Source organism: Balaenoptera physalus (assembly GCF_965194825.1).
Source record: "Balaenoptera physalus genome assembly, chromosome: 19".
NCBI lineage: Eukaryota > Metazoa > Chordata > Mammalia > Artiodactyla > Balaenopteridae > Balaenoptera > Balaenoptera physalus.
The window spans coordinates 22,067,521-22,085,092 of NC_138900.1; positions in this window are offsets into that span (position 1 = coordinate 22,067,521).

Sequence of the window (17,572 nt, forward strand, 5' to 3'; positions counted from 1 at the left end):
TCTCCTTGGGTTTATCCTGTATGGGACTCTATGTGCTTCCAGGACTTGATTAACTATTTCCTTTCCCATATTAGGGAAGTTTTCAACTATAATCTCAAATATTTTCTCAGTCCCTTTCTTTTTCTCTTCTTCTTCTGGGACCCCTATAATTCGAATGTTGGTGTGTTTAATGTTGTCCCAGAGGTCTCTGAGACTGTCCTCAGTTCTTTTCGTTCTCTTTTCTTTATCCTGCTCTGCAGTAGTTATTTCCACCATTTTATCTTCCAGGTCACTTATCCTTTCTTCTGCCTCAGTTATTCTGCTATTGATCCCATCTAGAGTATTTTTAATTTCATTTATTTTGTTTTTCATCATTGCTTGGTTCCTCTTTAGTTCTTCTACGTCCTTGTTAAATGTTTCTTGCATTTTGTCTATTCTAGTTCCAAGATTTTGGATCATCCTTACTATCATTATTCTGAATTCTTTTTCAGGTAGACTACCTATTTCCTCTTCATTTGTTAAATCTGGAGTGTTTTGACCCAGCTCCTTCATCTGCTGTGTGTTTTTCTGTCGTCTCATTTTGCTTATCTTACTGTGTTTGGAGTCTCCTTTTCACAGGTTGCAGGTTCGTAGTTCCTGTTGCTTTTGGTATCTGTCCCCAGTGGCTAAGGTTGGTTCAGTGGGTTGTGTAGGCTTCCTGGTGGAGGGAACTAGTGCCTGAGTTCTGGTGGATGAGGCTGGATCTTGTCTTTCTGGTGGGCACGTCCACGTCTGGTGGTGTATTTTGGGGTGTCTGTGGCCTTATTATGATTTTAGGCAGCCTCTCTGCTAATGGATGTGGTTGTGTTCCTGTCTTGCTAGTTGTTTGGCATAGGGTGTCCAGCACTGTAGCTTGCTGGTCGTTGAGTGAAGCTGGGTCTTGATGTTGAGAGGGAGATCTCTGAGAGATTTTCGCCGTTTGGTATTTCGTGGAGCTGGGAGGTCTCTTGTGGACCAGTGTCCTGAAGTTGGCTCTCCCACCTCAGAGGCACGGCCCTGATGCCTGGCTGGAGCACCAAGAGCCTTTCGTCCACACGGCTCAGAGTAAAAGGGAGAAAAAATAGAAAGAAAGAAAGAAGGAGGCTATAATATAGTGAAGTAAAATAAAGCTATTATAAAGCAGAGCTATACAGACAAAATCTCACCCAGAAGCATATACATATACACTCACAAAGAAAAGGAAAAGGGGAAAAATTAATATATCCTGCTCCGAAAGTCCGCCTCCTGAATTTGGGATGATTCGTTGTCTATTCAGGTATTCAACAGATGCAGGCACATCAAGTTGTTTGTGGAGTTTTAATCCGCTGCTTCTGAGGCTGCTGGGAGAGATTTCCCCTTCTCTTCTCTGTTCGCACATCTCCTGGGGATCAGCTTTGGATTTGGACCCGCCTCTGCGTGTAGGTCACCTGAGGGCGTCTGTTCCCCGCCCAGACAGGACGGGGCTAAAGGAGCAGCTGCTTCGGGGGTTCTGGCTCACCCAGGCCGCGGGGAGGGAGGGGTACGGAGGAGGCGGGGCGAGCCTGCAGCGTCAGAGGCCGGTGTGACGTTGCAGCAGCCTGAGGTGCGCCGTGTGTTCTCCCGGGGAACTTGTCCCCGGATCACGGGAGCCTGGCGGTGGCGGGCTGTACCGGCTCCCGGGAGGGGCGGTGTGGAGAGTGACCTGTGCTCACCCACAGGCTTTTTGGAGGCGGCAGCAGCAGCCCCAGCGTCTCACGCCCGTCTCTGGGGCCCGCGCTGATCGCTGCGGCTCGCGCCAGTCTGTGGAGCTTGTTTAGGCGGCACTCTGAATCCCCTCTCCCTGCGCGCCGTGAAACAAAGAGGCAAGAAAAAGTCTCTTGCCTCTTCGGCAGCTGCAGACTTTTTCCCCGGTCTCCTTCCCAGCCAGCTGTGGTGCGCTAACCCCTTCAGGCTGTGTTCACGCCGCCAGCCCCAGTCCTCTCCCTGCGATCCGATGGAAGCTGAGCCTCAGCTCCCAGCCCCGCCCGCCCCGGCGGGGGAGCAGACAAGCCTCTCGGGCTGGAGAGTGCTGCTCGGCGCCGAGCCTCTGTGCGGGAATCTCTCCGCTTTTTCCTCTGCGCCCCTGTTGCTGTGGGATCTGCGCTGTTAGCCGCGGCTCGTGCCCGTCTCTGGAGCTCGTTTAGGCGGCGCTCTGAATCCCCTCTCCTCGCGCACCAGGAAACAAAGAGGGAAGAAAAAGTCTCTTGCCTCTTCGGCAGCTGCAGACTTTTTCCCGGACTCCCTCCCGGCTAGCTGTGGTGCACTAACCCCTTCAGGCTGTGTTCACGCCGACAACCCCAGTCCTCTCCCTGCGATCCAACCGAAGCCCGAGCCTCAGCTGCCAGCCCCGCCCGCCCCGGCGGGTGAGCAGAGAAGCCTCTCGGGCTGGAGAGTGCTGGTCGGCACCGCTCCTCCGTGGGGGAACCTCTCCACTTTGCCCTCCGCACCCCTGCGGCTGCGCTCTCTTCCGTGGCTCCGAAGCTTCCCCCCTCTGCCACCCGCAGTCTCTGCCCGCCAAGGGGCTTCCTAGTGCGTGGAAATCTTTCCTCCTTCACAGCTCCCTCCCACTGGTGCAGGTGCCGTCCCTATTCTTTTGTCTCTGTTATTTCTTTTTTCTTTTGCCCTACCCAAGTACGGGGGGAGTTTCTTGCCTGTTTAGAGGTCGGACGTTTTCTGTCAGTGCTCAGTGGGTGTTCTGTAGGAGCAGTTCCACGAGTAGATGTATTTCTACGTATCTGTGGGAAGGAAAGTGATCTCCGCGTCTTACTCTTCTGCCATCTTCTCTCCTCCCCCGGTTCTTCTTTTTAAAGTAAATCTGGGAGAGAATTCACCATGCTTCAATGCTACCAGGACAGAGCCAGCAGAGAGCGCGGTTGGTCAGCATGGGCCTAAGGAGCAAGCAGTGCCCCAGGATTCAGCCTCACACAGGAGGAAGAGTCCATCTCCCCTGGTGAGAGGTGAGTGGGAGGAAAGCAGGTGCGTTTCTGAGTTTGGTAGAAGAGAGTTGAAGGTACTCCTATCTGATTGCTTAGGTCAACTCTGTGTGAGGTCATCTGCTGAGTGGGAAAGAGCAGATGTTGAGGAGCCTGAACAGGGCCTTGAATACCAGTTGAGAGGTGCCACAGCAGTGTTTGGCAAAGCAGGAGGGAACATCCTCCCTCAGTTTGTGTAATGTGCTCTCTGTGTACCAAAGCCATGTCTCTCCTTTCCTCAACCAGTTAAGAGAGTTTCAGTGAAATAGCTCTTCTAAGGGCTCCATAGCATTTAGGTATGAACCTGAGGGTCTGGGTGGGGAGGCAGTCTGCTGGGATCCACCTGTATCTGAGTACATCACCCCTTTTCCCTCAACCCAGGGCACAATCAGTGCTTCTTAGACTTTAACTGGAGATCTTGTTAAAACGCAGACTCCAAATCAGTAGGTCAGGAATGGGACCTGACCTGCATTTCTAAGTTTCCAAGTGGTGCTGATGCTGCTGGTTGGTAGACCACACTTTGAGCAGACAAATGGCCTGGCTCTGGCTCATTTGGGTAAGTGTTTTCTCTCTCTATCTTTTGCTCTCGTTCTTGCTTTAGCTTTCAATACTCTCTTGGGAGGCTCTTTGGTTCTCCATCCAAATAGAGTTTTGGCCCATTGTCTCGCTAGTTTGACGCATGTGCCTATACCTATCAGAACCCCAGTCTAACTGGAACTTTGCCTCAAACTTGGTCTGTTGCTCCTGTTGGTTCCCATCACTCAGTCCTGGTTTTGGGTCAGAGCAGGGGCTCAAGACGTGGGAGGTTCATTTCTAGGAAGACAGAGCCAACATGGGACTCAGCTCCAGGCAAATCTCATGTCTTCCCTCTCTCCTTTGGACAGCACAGCACTGCTCTATATCAGTGTAGTCAGAGGATGAGATCACATGATCCCCCACTTACTTATCTTATTAACAGAAACAAAACCAGCAATCAGTAGTACTGATTGGCCATTTCCTCTGAGACTTGAGAGACCATTCTGTTCATAAAATGTTAAACAACTCCGGGTAGTACTTGTTTGTCTCTTACATAATTTGATTGGTTTGTGTCCATGGCATCATGAAACTCATGCACTACTGCCCCTGAGATTGTCTGATTAGTTTTCCCACGTGTAAGTCACAGGTGAAAGCTATAGTTCCTGTATCTCCCCAGATCTGTGCAACTTGGTATTTTCAGATTTTGGTTTCATTCAGTTATATGATAATAACAGGGTTCTTTCATATTAGCCTTAGAAACTGGTACTCCCTGATAGGAATGCTTGGGAAGAAAACACAAAAGTTACCAGTATCCATAGACCAGCAGGTCTACAACGGCCAATGATCTTCTAGAACAGGGTTTCTCAATCTTGGCACTAATGACATTTGGGCCTGGATGATTCATTTTGTGAGAGTCTGTCTTTTGCACTGTAGGATGGTTAAAAGTATCTCTGTCCTCTACCTACTAGATGCCAGTAGCATCTCCTAGTTGTGGCAGCCAAAATGTCTCCAGACATTGCCAAATGTCCCCTGATTGAGAACTGCTGTTCTAGAAGATCATCTAAAACAGAGAGGGGCAAACATTAATGAAGTGAATTTGATGTTGGAAGATTCATTAATTTAGACTGATTGCAGGGAGGCCCCATCTGTAACATAAAATACACTGTTGCTAGTGCTATCTGTTAATGCATTAACCAATTAAGCCTGAACACTGGTGATTCTAAGGTTTCTGCCTAGGGTCTTTTTATTTCCTTGATTGCTCCCTGAGTATCTCATTTACTTCCAAGGCTTCAGTAATTCTCAGTAGGCTGAAGAATCAACTTACCCATATCAACCTAACCTTTCTGCTAAGCTCTGGACAAATAAACTCAATTTCTTATGGAATCTGGACATTCTCTGGGCACCTCAAACACAATTTTCTCCAGATTGACTCATTGCATTATCCAGGAGAATATTTTGACACTAAAATTTTGATGATATTGCTCCTCTTGAAACTCTTTGTTAGTATTCCATCATTCTCAGGGAAAGTCCAACCTGTTTAACACAATGAACAAGGCCTTTCATAATTTGCCTGTCTGTCCCCTTGATTCTACCAGTCCGTCCCCTAATTTCCTTGGTATCTTGCTCCAGCTGCACCCATAGTCTCTCTCAACTCCAAGCATTTGATATGCTTTTCCCTCCTTCTGGCTCAGGGTTGCTTGATCTCCCAATTCTAGCTTGGATATTACTTCCTCCTGAAGCATTCTCAGAGCCCCCAGAATTGGGTCTTATAGCTTGACTATGTGATCCTGTGCTTCCTCCTTTGTAAAGTTTTGCCAGGAGGATTAATTTTTACTAGGAAAGCCACACTTCCAGGGGTTCCATGCACTTCCTTCCATAGAGAGCTGGGGAGGATTGGAGCATGGAATCCAGTTTCCCCAGCTGAGGTCCTCGTGGCCACTCATTATAAATGATATGTTGTAGAGACTCTGAATTGTTATCTTTCTCTGAAGAGTGTTGAGTTTTGTTCTATCAGGCAGTTAAATAGTAGGCAGGTCCACTTGAGTTATTGGAGGCTTGGTCTTATATTTTGTTAAGGCAGGTCTATTGTTTTGCCCTTAGATGTAGGGCGTACCCTTAATCCCGGGAAGAATCTTAACTCCTAAGGCGTAGTCCTTCTAGGGTTTCAGTGGAATTGCTGAGGTTTTTCCTGAGCCCCTCTAGCTTTCTGGGATACAAACTCAAATCTCTCTCTCCCATGCACTGGATAGGAGCTGACATATCAGGTCAGTCTTTTAGCTTTGCAGCTGCTCTTTTCTTCTTGTGCTTCTTGGAATCTCCACAATTCATATACAGTTTAGGGATGAGCCAAAAATTGGAGCGGTGTTTATAGACAGATGTGGGGACTCCCCTTCTCTGTAGCTTCTTCTTTTGAAGGATTTCCACCTTCAATTTCCAGCCACTCTGGCAGTTTCAAACTCCCTTGTATGACATGTTAAGTCAATATGACCACAGTTTTCAGCTTGTACCTCCCTGGAAAAGTGGTATGACTATGGCTCTCACTCTCTGTGTGCTGTTATTTCAAAGAAAAAGCCCCATCCAGGTTCTGCCTGATTTTGGTTGCTTCCTAATTCCCTCAAGTAGCCATGCTTTTCCAGAGTTTACAATTGCTATCTGTGGGAAGATTCCACCATTCCTGGAACTGGAAATCTCAACAAATATTATTGAAAAGAGAAGAAAGAATAAATAAATGAATGTGTGATTTTTGTGTTGACATCAAAGGTGACATAGGGAACTTCTGATTTATTGCATGTAAACAGTGCATTTAACATATTTGAGATTAATTGCAAATACTTTGGTCTCAATTACTTTAGATATAACTTTGTGATTTTTATCCTTTCTGAAAAATGCTATGCAGAGGATGACTCAAACACAGAGTCTGGCTCTTTCATCATATTAGACATATTAGATAACAAATTAAGTTTTCTGGGGGATGGGGAGTTGGTGAACTAGCAGGTTATCTTTCTAGGTACCTGATGTAACAGCAAAATTCTATAAAAGAGTCATTGATGTGTTCTGTTTTCAGTTCTTCGTTTGTCCCATAGTTACACTAAAACTGCTAATGACTTACAAAATGATGACCAAAATTGTCAATGATCAGTGTTCACCTCACTTGGCCTGTTTGCAATATTTTAATATTTTCAAATACTTGCAATATTTGCAGACTTTTTTCTCCATAAACACTTTTTGCTTAGCTTCCAGGAAAACTAGACTCTTCTAGTTTTTCTTCTACCTTACTGGTGTTTACTTCTCAGGTCCTTCTGTTATTTTCTCCTTGTTTCCTTGATAACTAAAATTGCAATGTCCCCAGGTGGAGTCTTTATACATATTCTTTCTTTTATTGACCTTTTCCCCCTAGTGATTGTATATTTTCCTGGATTTAAATGTTGTCTACACAGTAAGTTCCTAATTGTCATCTCCATCTCAGACCTCTCCTCTGAACTGTAGAATTTTATAGCCAGCTACATACTCTCCATGTTCATGTGGGTGTGTAACAGTCATCTCAAACTCAACATGTTCAAAACAGAACTCCTACCTTCCACCCCACCCTCTCAACCTGCTTCTACAGTCTTCCCCATATCAGTTGGTAGCAACTCCATCCTTCCATTCCCCGAGGTCAAAATTCTCAGTGTCATCCTTGACTACTCTTCTTGAGAGTATCCCCAATACAGTCTTTTAGCAAATCTGGTCACTTTACCTTCAACATTTAATCAAATTTTCCTAGCTACCACAACATCTTTAACTTAAATTATTGCAGAAGTTTCATAACTGGTCTCCCTGTTTCAGCCCTTTCCCTCTGTCGTCAATTCCAGGTGATTATTTTTAAATGGAAGTCATATTATGACCTCCTCTATTCAGTATACCCAATTGCTTCCCATCCATTCAGTGTAAAAGCCGAAGTCCTTACAACATCTAAGGCCCTACATGTTCTGCCTCTTTGCTACCATTCTCGTCTTACCTACTTCTCTCTCCTCTCTTGCCATGACACAACAGTCCTCTTAAAGATTTTTGGCACACTCCTGCCTCAGGGCTTTTGCATTGGCTGTTTACTATGCCTGGGTTGTTTTTCCTTTAAATATTCATGTGACTCACTCCTTCACCTTCACATCTTTTTAAAAATTCTTACTGTAAGATTGTGACTTTTCTCATGTCTACTTTACTTTAGTCATGTCTTTCCCTCCCCTGCCTTGTTTTTCCCAAAGCACTTATCATCATCTGATATCCTGTGTATTACATTTTACTTTTCTATTTACTGTCTGTATTCACTGACTGAACTGTAAGTTTCATAAGAGCCAGGATTTTTGTGTGTTATTTTCATTACTCGTAACTCATTCATAACTTTAGAACATAGATGAGCACCCAGAACAGAGAAATTACTCAAGGCATATTTATGAGTTAATAACGAATGATGTCCAAGTTGGTAAACTAACTGGATCCTTAGGTGGTGGTTGGGTACTGAAAGAGGTGACTCTTATTGACAAATATGTCATGGTTTACCAGAAAATAGAGAATCCAAAGGAGCTGAACTCAAACCAAGGGGGCAAGCAGCTTCCTCCTCAGTTTCTCCCTTTTCTTTGTACATTTCCCAGGATGTGCAAATCACTACACTTGTTATAACACTTCTATTCTCTCTCCTCTGGATACTGACTGCACATTAATTGCATTTTTCTTAGAACATTTGTAAGAGGCAACAGTTATTTTTACCTGTCTATTATTCATTTCTCCTTATGGTGATTATAGCACCACTATTTTCTCGCAGGGGGTTGCCCTTCCTTCAAGCTCAGTCTATGACATTTGGATGGACCTGAGACCTTCTTCTCCCAGACTCCTGAGTGAACCCATGGACTAGTCCTGGGCAATCAGAAAATTCACCCTCCCCCCCAAATGGCCATGGGTTTGGGGATGTTTTCATAATTCAATATGATCCAGTCAGAGCAAGCAAATTCTGGGATATTTGCTATAAGCACAAGGTAAGAGAAACTTTTTCTTCTTAGATTTCAGTAAGACTAATGTAGACCTGACCTGTAGGAATCTGCCATGTACAGACAGACTATCTGAGGATGAAGCCAACACAGGAAAGCAGAGTGGAGTGACGTCGACTGATTTCTGATGATAATGTTTAATCTTCTGGATCCAGCTTCCTTGTACCCCATACCCAATGATTCAGTTATAAATAATCAATATTTATAATCAATATTTTATTTGAATATTTTATGAATATTTATAATCAATAAAGTCCCTTTTTTGATTAAGTTGAGTGGGGTTATGTCACTTACCACCAAAAGTGTTCTGAGACAGCATTTAGTAGTTTTTCCATGTATAAACTAGTTTTTTATGCTCATGTCACCCTCAACTTCCATGGAAGCCTGTTGGAGTCATTTTTGCATCTCCAGTACCACTTGCAGTGATCTACGTAGGAAGTGCTTAATTAACACCTGGATGGATGGTTGGATGAATAAGGAAAAATTTACTGGTTCAAATTGTTTACACTTTATTTTTAAATAAGGTCTTCCATTTGATCCTATGAAACATAGTTACCTTTGCTCTGTAATTCCATGCCCTTTGTTTATCAATTTGATACACTTGAAGGAAAATATTCATTTTGTTTAGTGCAATTTTTAAAAACCACTTTTGAAAAAGAGTTTCTGGATATCTTCTGGAGCTAACAGTGTCAACAATAAACATCCTTTATGAATACCTAGGCTGTGACAATGTAGTAGAGGTTCTGGAATTCTGGTTGGCTTCTTAAGAAAAGATATGAATCTCCAAGGATGGTTAATGACAACCAGTGAGGGGGAGGTGGCTGTGCATTTGGCTGCTTTGCAGTGTGTGGCTTTGGTTCTACTGACTCCCAGAGACTGCACAGTAATTGGGTAATTATCTACATGTCGGATTGGTTGGCTCTGCATTAAAGACTATTAGTTTTTTAGTTTCCTCATGTTGAAAATGCTGTAGTGGTTCCCAGATCTTTCCTTCCTAATTTTTTTGTGAATGTATGATTATGATAAAATGTTTTTGAACTATTGCTTGAATGCAATTATTTTACATTTTTTTGCATATTAATATGAAATTTTAGATATCTCATTCAAAGGTCAGATTTATTCTATAGACTCTGTTAAGTCTCTGTTTAATTATGTGAGACATAATTTTAAATTAATGTTAACTTAATTCTCAAATATCATGAAAAAACCTATGATAGCTTTGTGGGTGATAAACTCATTCTAAATCTGTTCATTTTCTCTTAGAAGTTCTTTATTCAAATACATTTGCCACCGGAAAAACATAAGCAAGATTCTTCTCATGGCAGGGCCTGTTTTGCTTCCACACATTCTCCTTTGTTTCCTTGGCCTGACAATGGCTGATGTTGATGGAGCAGGTTTTAGTGAAGTCCAAATTTGTGACAGAATGTTCCAACCATGGTCTCCTCCATTGGAGGTGTGATGAAGTTGCAAGAAGCCAAGCTCTCTTGAAGATGATGAGCACTTTCGTTCAGAGGCATCTGCCTTCTCATGGCTCCCACTTCCTCAGACTCTGCAAGTCAGATCTTTGACCATTTAGTGAGAAGGAAGAGGAATGTCAGCCCTCTTCTCAAAGGCTTAACTGTGATAGGAAGTATGACCAGCTTGGCCAGGGCTGCTGTCCAACCACCTAAGGTTAAGGTGGTGAGAGAAGCTGTCATTGGCAGCAGGAGACTGCAAGCCCTGCCCGAAGTGAATGCTGCAGTCAGCTCTGCGTGTTTCCAGAGCTTTTGAGTCTTCATGAGATGCCATATTTGAACTTTTATATGCAGCTATCTGAGTTGAAAATATTGGCAATGAATTCAACATTTTATAAAACTGAGTGCAGACTTGGGGGCTCCCCCTTCTCCCCTTGCCTCCCCTTTGTCCTGTCCTTCTCTGCTTCCTTCCTCTTTCTGCAGGGGTGTGGGGAGGCGTTTCTGAGGTCTGGTTCTGAGGGGCTCTGTGCATCCTGGTCTGCTCCTTTATAACCTCACCCCTCGCCGGCCTGCTGGGTGAATTAGGCCATCACTTGGCTTCCGTGTCTAGGTTTATTCTCTAAGAACCCTTCAATTCCTCCAAGTAATCAAGGGACAATTATAACCATCATGATGCCGCCTTCAAGGACTGGGGTGAAAATTAATAAAGTGCTTCTCACATGCTCTCAGCACTTTTAGAAGAAGTTGCTACTTTCTCACAAAATGTTATTCACCAGGTGGAAATTAAAGAACTAATAGGGCATGTTTCTCAAAGAGCAGTAAGCCAGCCAACGGCATCAGAAGCACTGGGTGTTTGGGGAGTGGGGAGGGTTGGGGGGATTCTTTGTTAAAATGTCTGTTCTCAGCTCCACCCCACTCCTATGAAATCAGATCCTGAGCGAGTGGGGCTTGGGACCTTGTGTTTTTAACAAGCACATCCCCTACATCCAGGTGATGCTAGTGTCATTAAAGTTTGAGAAGGATAACTGAGTCTTCAGAGGCAAGCAAATGGGGATGACTTTGAAAAATACCTTTGGGTTAAAGGGAACATCTAACTTATCTCCTCTAAGCCTGCAAAAATGGCTTTGGAATTGTTTATTATAGAATGAAAGAATAAGCCTGGAGATTTTGAATGATGAGTAGAGGTGGTATAGACAACTGTGCCACCTAGAGAGCTGGGTCCAGAACCAGGGGGTGAGGTCAGAGAAAACTTACTTCACCTCTCTGAGCCTTATATTCCCCATTATGCCTCAGGGATGGAAGACTAGGGGTTCAATTCTCCTATAGAAACCCCATGGGATCAGGGTACCCACAATTGTCAAGAGAAATGGACCATGGGTATAGCTAATACTACATGGATCTGCCTGGAGTCATATAAATAAGAAGCAAATACATTTCTGCCACCAAAAGAATCACCACCCTGGACAAATAGAGGTTGAGGCTGTTTGAGACTTAAGACAACCCTTAAGCCTCATCTGGTCCGGAGGCTGGCTGAGAAAATGGAGCCATTCTCCCAAATAGAGAATGTTCCTCATTGTCCTCTTTAGAGGTGGCCAAGAAGAAGAGTGGAATGGAAAGACCTCCCGTGGCACAAATATAAGGGCAGAAAATAGGGTCCTGGGGCTTCCCGAGGAGTGTTATCGACACCCTCAGACTTCACTCCCATTCCACCTCTTCACTGGGTGTTTATGTGTTCGTAGCCTTGCTCCACCACCTCATGTTGAGTGTGGGGGGTAAGAGAGGCCGATTTTGCCTTGCAGAGATGGTCCTGAGATGCTGGCCTCCCAGCCTGAGGCTGTGAGGGGACAGCCATCTCCCTTGTGTAAGGGCTGTGTATTCCCTTTGTGGAGGGAGAGCAAACTGTGTATTTGTGAGCAGAGGAGAGGGCTGGATTCGAGGATTACATTAATATTGGCAAATATTTGTTTTGTCCCTCCTGGGGACAAAAAGGATGTTAGGCTTTGGTCAGTAACATGTGAATGAATGACTCCTGTTATTTCAGAGCAAAAGCTTTAAGCACTGGCACAACTGGGAAAGACCCAGCTAGGGGCTGCCCCACATCCAAGCCAGAGAAAGATAGTTACACAGTCATGGCTGTGTCTACAGCCCTGCAAGGGTACTGAGACACAAACCTTAGTTGCTCTAAGCAAGGTTTGGCGGCCTTTCTGTAAAGAGTCAGAGGGGAAATATTTTGCAGTTTGTGGGCCATGTGGCCTCTGTCACAACTACTCAGCTCTGCCCTGTGTCAGGAAAACAGCCACAGACAACACCTAAATGATTGGACACAGCTGTGTTTCAATAAGACCTTATTTATGAAAATAGGCAGTGGGCTGGGTTTGGCCTTTGGCCAAAACTGGGGTTTGGGGTCTTTTGCTTTTCCTAGATGGCTGGACCTCAAACTTTAACATATGTCAGAATCACCTGGAGGGCTTGTTAGTACACAGATTGCTCTCCCTCTGGGCCCCTCCCAGAGGTTCTGAGGGGGGGTGGGGCGAGACTATGCATTTCTAATGCATTCCTAGGTGATGCTGATGCTGCTGATCTGGGACCACCCTTTTTGTATCAGTGCCTTGATCCTTCTTGATTGATATATAATCTGTAAAGTGGGGATAATATCAGAACTTACCTCATAGTGTTGTTGTCCTAACTAAATGACAGAATGCTGTGATGTGATTAGGACAGGCCCTGCACTCAGCAAATATTAGCACTGTTGTGCTATCAGTTGTCATGCACATGCATATGTGGGTAGGTCTGTAGGTACAGACCTACCCACATATGCACAAACCACACGCTTCCTTCGCTCTCTGAAGATGCAGCATGGTAAACGAAAGGCGGACCATTCACTTCCCAGGAGAGTCTTCACTTCATTAAAGACTCCACCACAGGATTTACCTGAAGAGCATATTACTGTGGTGTGTTTAGAGTGGGGCTTCAATGTCAAGCTGGCTTCCGGCTAGGAGAATGGTTATACTCAAGACAGGTGCACCTTTGCCATCTCATGAGGAAGGTGGCCATCAGCTCATTGGCTGGAGGCACACCGTGGTTTGGCCTGAGCAGGGTTAATCTTTTCCTGCCTCAGCTGGCTGAGTTCATGCCTGCGTCTCCCAGAAATGCTTCCATCCCCAGCTCTCCGCGAGCACCAGGCTTGTTGGTCACGCAGGAACTGACAGGTCCAGCCCTAAACCGAGGCTGCTTGTTGTAAGCCCTTTGGAGAGAGAAGCCAGGAGGTGACCTAACCTCCAGGAGGGAGGAGAAGGGAGCAGCCAGTTCCCTGTGCAGCCCAGCCTGGAGGGCTCCTCTGGGCAGGAGCGAGGAAAAGTGGTATCTCCGTGACTTATATGGAATTAGTGGGGGACGTGTTCTCCCTTGTTTCCTTTTGAGGGTCTTCTATCTGTTGGGCAATTTATGTCAGTGATTTTTATATCACTGTCAAGGAAATCACAGCCATATTAGGCTAGAATGCATTATTTAGATTCTTTCTTTATATATAGGTCAGTGTGGATAACTTCTTTTGCAGCAAAGTCAGAGGTACAGGCTAAAAACTGGCAAATGAGATACCAGCTCCAAACGGCACGGTGGCATTTGCAAACCCTGTGGCTTCCAATCCATGTTTGCTTTGAATGGAATGAGAACTGGGAAAGTTTTGGAAAAGCCATCTGCTCAACTCCCAGTGGCTTATGCTTCTCTTCTGTTCTGAAATTTGGACTTGGGAAGTGAAGTGAGAGGCATGCTGGACAGTTCTTCTCCTAAACCTGCTCATCCCAGGTGCCTGGGAGCCAGGCTTCTCCACGCCCTGACTCTGGCTTCCTGGAGGTTTCCAGAGTCAGGACCACGTGGCTCATGGGGCAGAGAACCAACAACTCCTACTCGTCCCCTCCTGTGCTCCATGTCGTTTTAGCCTTACAGCCTCCCGAGCACTGTTACCCCTAATTAGCTATCTCTCTTCTGTTTTTTCTTCTCCAATATACACAACCACATTCATTTGTTTTTAAAAGCCAAGCTCTAATCTGGTCACTTCTCTGCTCAAAAACCTTCGTTACTTCCCTATTGCTTATGGAGCAAAGTCCAGACTTTCTGGCCTGATGTTCAAGTTTCCCAATTGAGCTTCACCATAACTTTCCTGCCTTTTTCTCTCCCTCTTCTCAAAATGTTCCCTGAAGCAGACACTATCGGTGAGCTTTGCATATCCTCTCATCCTTATCCCCTCAGTGCGCACTAGACTAAGGACTTACTGCCAGGTCTGGTCTTTCCTGCCCAAGGGCTTTCTCTGGTCTCTGGAGCCCACTTAACTGCCCGCACCAAGTACCAGAGAATTAACAATTCCCTGCTCCTCCCTGCCCCCAGCAGCAGCCCTTAGCGCAGGGGAGGTGGAATATAAATAACCAGCTCCCTCACCTTGCAGTTGGATAGCTCTGCGGGGCATGTCCTATGTTGGCTTTCACAATTCCCAGTGGTTTCAGCTCCAGCTGCCTTCAGAGGTCCCTGGTTTGACACCATGTCCTGTGTCAGCTGCCTTCCCATCCCTGCCTCACTTCCCCACTCCTACATAAGTGCTTCCCGAAATCCTACCCCCAAACCTACTTGCGCTGCATCCTTGTCTCAGAGTTGGCTTCTGGAGGAACCAGAGCTAAAATGCCACCTGTGTTGGTTTCCTAGGGTTATTGTAACAAAGGACCACATACTGAGCAGTGTAAAACAACAGAAGTTTGTTCTCCACAATTCTGGAGGCTAGAAGTCCAGAATTAAGGTACTGGCAGGCCACATTCTCTGATGGCTCACAGGAAACCCCTTCCCTGCCCCTTTAGTTTCCAGTGTTTCCTGTGAATCCTCAGTGTTTCTTGGTCTGTAGACACATCACTCTGGTCACATGACATCTTCTCCCTGTGTCTTCACAGTGTCTTCCCTCTGTGTGTGTCTATCTCTGCCCAAATGCCCCCTTTTAATAAGGAAACCAGTCTTTTTGGATGAGGGCCCCCCAATGACCTCATTTTCACTCAATTACTTCTGTAAAGGCCGAATTTCTGGATAGATCATGTTCTGTGCTACTGGGGTTAGGGTTTCAGCAGATATTTCTAGGAGACAATTCAGCCCCCCTTCTCCTCCTTGATCTTCTGAGGCTAATGTTTGTTTCTTCTGCTTCCTCATTCCAGGGTAAAACCATTATCCCCTCAATTCCGACTGTGAGACTCTGACACACCCTCGGCACCCATCTCTCCCGCACACCCATTGCACTTTGGGAGCTCCTCTTGATGGAATCTGTCCCTGCCTGCCTGGGGTCGTGGTGCCTCTGAGTCCTGCACGGGGGTCCCAGGATGAGATCCTGGGCCTACAGTGCTGACAGGAGGCTCAGAGGAAGTCTGGAAATACTTGTTGCATGATGGTGGGAAGGATGCTCAGTAAAGTAAAAGGCTCAGGAAATGGATTATTTTAGGTTAATTTTGGAATCAACTTGAGCTCAGACAAATAGTTATTTTATTTCAACACTATTGTAATTCTTTCTGAAAGATACAAGTCTGCTTTTCTGCCTCAGGAAATCTAATTTAATAAGTAAAATTTAACCTCCCTTGGATTTTGAACACTAGCAGCACCTGGGGATTACAGCTCCGAGCGCAGCTCTCACTACTCAGGTGACAGGTGCAGAATGGGTGGCTGGCTGGGAGGTGTCTGTGGGGACTGGAGCAGACTCCAGGAGTGGTGTTCCAGGCCTGCATCACTGCATCATCTTCTGTCAGCTGTTACTTTCTCCTCAATGCCAAATTCTGAGAAAAATAATTCTGGTGACCTGAAGGTCACGGGACCTTGAGGGACTAGGCATACAGAGACAGACTTATCATCCCATAGTAAACATGGAGAGCAGATAGTTCTATTTGGGAATGCAAACTTTATAATTCTTTGCTGAATTTTTAAACAAATCTAACCAGCCACCCTCCCTGGTGGAGGCTTGTTCCTGTGCTGTCTGCAGTGCTCAGGGTGACAAAGGGAGAGGCTGACTTGGTTCAGCCCAACACTGCTGTAACCCCAGACCCCGTTCCTGCAGAGAAAAAAATAAAACCAGTGAGTCCTTAAGAGATTTGACTAAAAGTGTAGCTATTTCCCATTTCCTCAGAGACCGCTTGCTGGGTTCCGGCTGTAGGGAAGAGCCCTAGGCCACATTCAGATGATTCACATTGGGGTGACTCTTAGCTAGGATACGGAGGGCTGACCCACTTATTACCACTCGCCATGTGCCAGATGCAGTCACGTTCAATCCTGCAAGGACCCTATGGGAAAGACATTACTGCCCCATTCTAGCTGTGAGGAAACTGAGGGCCAGAGAGGTTAGGTGGGTACCCCAAATCCCACGGAGGCCCAGTGCATCCTGCTGGCTCCTAACTTCCAGCTGGACATGTTTGCTTCCCCCCAAATGTGCTGGACCCAAATGTGAGGCCGGGATTTGAATTCCATGAGTGATGAGCTCAACAGAAAGCCAATCTCAGAGTCCATGACTCCCAGCAGAGGTCACAGGGACTCCAGAGGGAATGCTAACGTTGGTAAGGTGGAAATTTCCACCCAATACCACCTCATCTGGTGGATATAAATGACATCTGAGAAAAAACACTTTCTCTGTGCCTCTCCTTCTATAGCCTGGTGCTCTGCCTTGCATAAAAAATTTACTCTCTAGCGAAGAGAACCAAATTTGATTTACACACCACTGTCCAGATATATAAGACAAATCTGCAAAAATTCTGCCTCATAAATCCCAGCCATCCCAGGGGTGTTTATCATTTTATGTGTATGGAGAAAAGGGAAACAGAGATTTAAGCTTTTTTAATCTGTGTTTATTGGAAAGAGCTTTAGAACTACAAGCATTCAGGGCCCTGAAGGGAAGCAGTACCAGCTCTGAGCCACGAATGGCACGTTTCCTTCAGATTCTCCCCGCTCCAAGTTTTGCTTCCACTTGCCTCCCAATTTGCCCCAAACCCTCCTTTTCACTCTTCCTAATTCATCCTTCAAAGCCCAGGTTAGATGCCACTCCTGTGTCCTCCTGGGGCTTTCAAGATCAAACTCTACCCTGGGCCAGCCTCCTGCACCCTCCTCCTTCCCTGCCCGCTCTCCCTCCGGAGCTCACCCTGCAGGCTCCAGGCTCCGCGTGGATTTGTGGGTGTGGAGCACTCAGCGGTGAGTCTTACTGTGTGTCGGGGAAGACAGAAAACCCAGCTCCAGCTCACCCAGGAGTCCTGGCATCCCAGCACAACCTACTGGGATGAAATGCCTATCACCCGGGAGGTAGAGGAGAACAGGCATTGCTCTAGGGCTCGCCTGGGTGCGAGGCAGTTCCGTGACAGTAAACAGAGACCTTGAGAGGAGGCAAAAGTGCTTTATAGAGCTCGCTATAGCCAGGGAGGCAGCCGTCGTACGAGTGTTCTGGCAGGGATTTGAAGGGCGGGCAGAGGAGTGGGAAAGCTTTAAAGTAGAAAGAAGGGAAGGCCCTGTTGGCACAGGGAGACTGCAGGTGGCCTAACTAGAGGCAGGGCATCACATGTGATTGGTTAGCAGAGCATGTTTGACTTTGTCT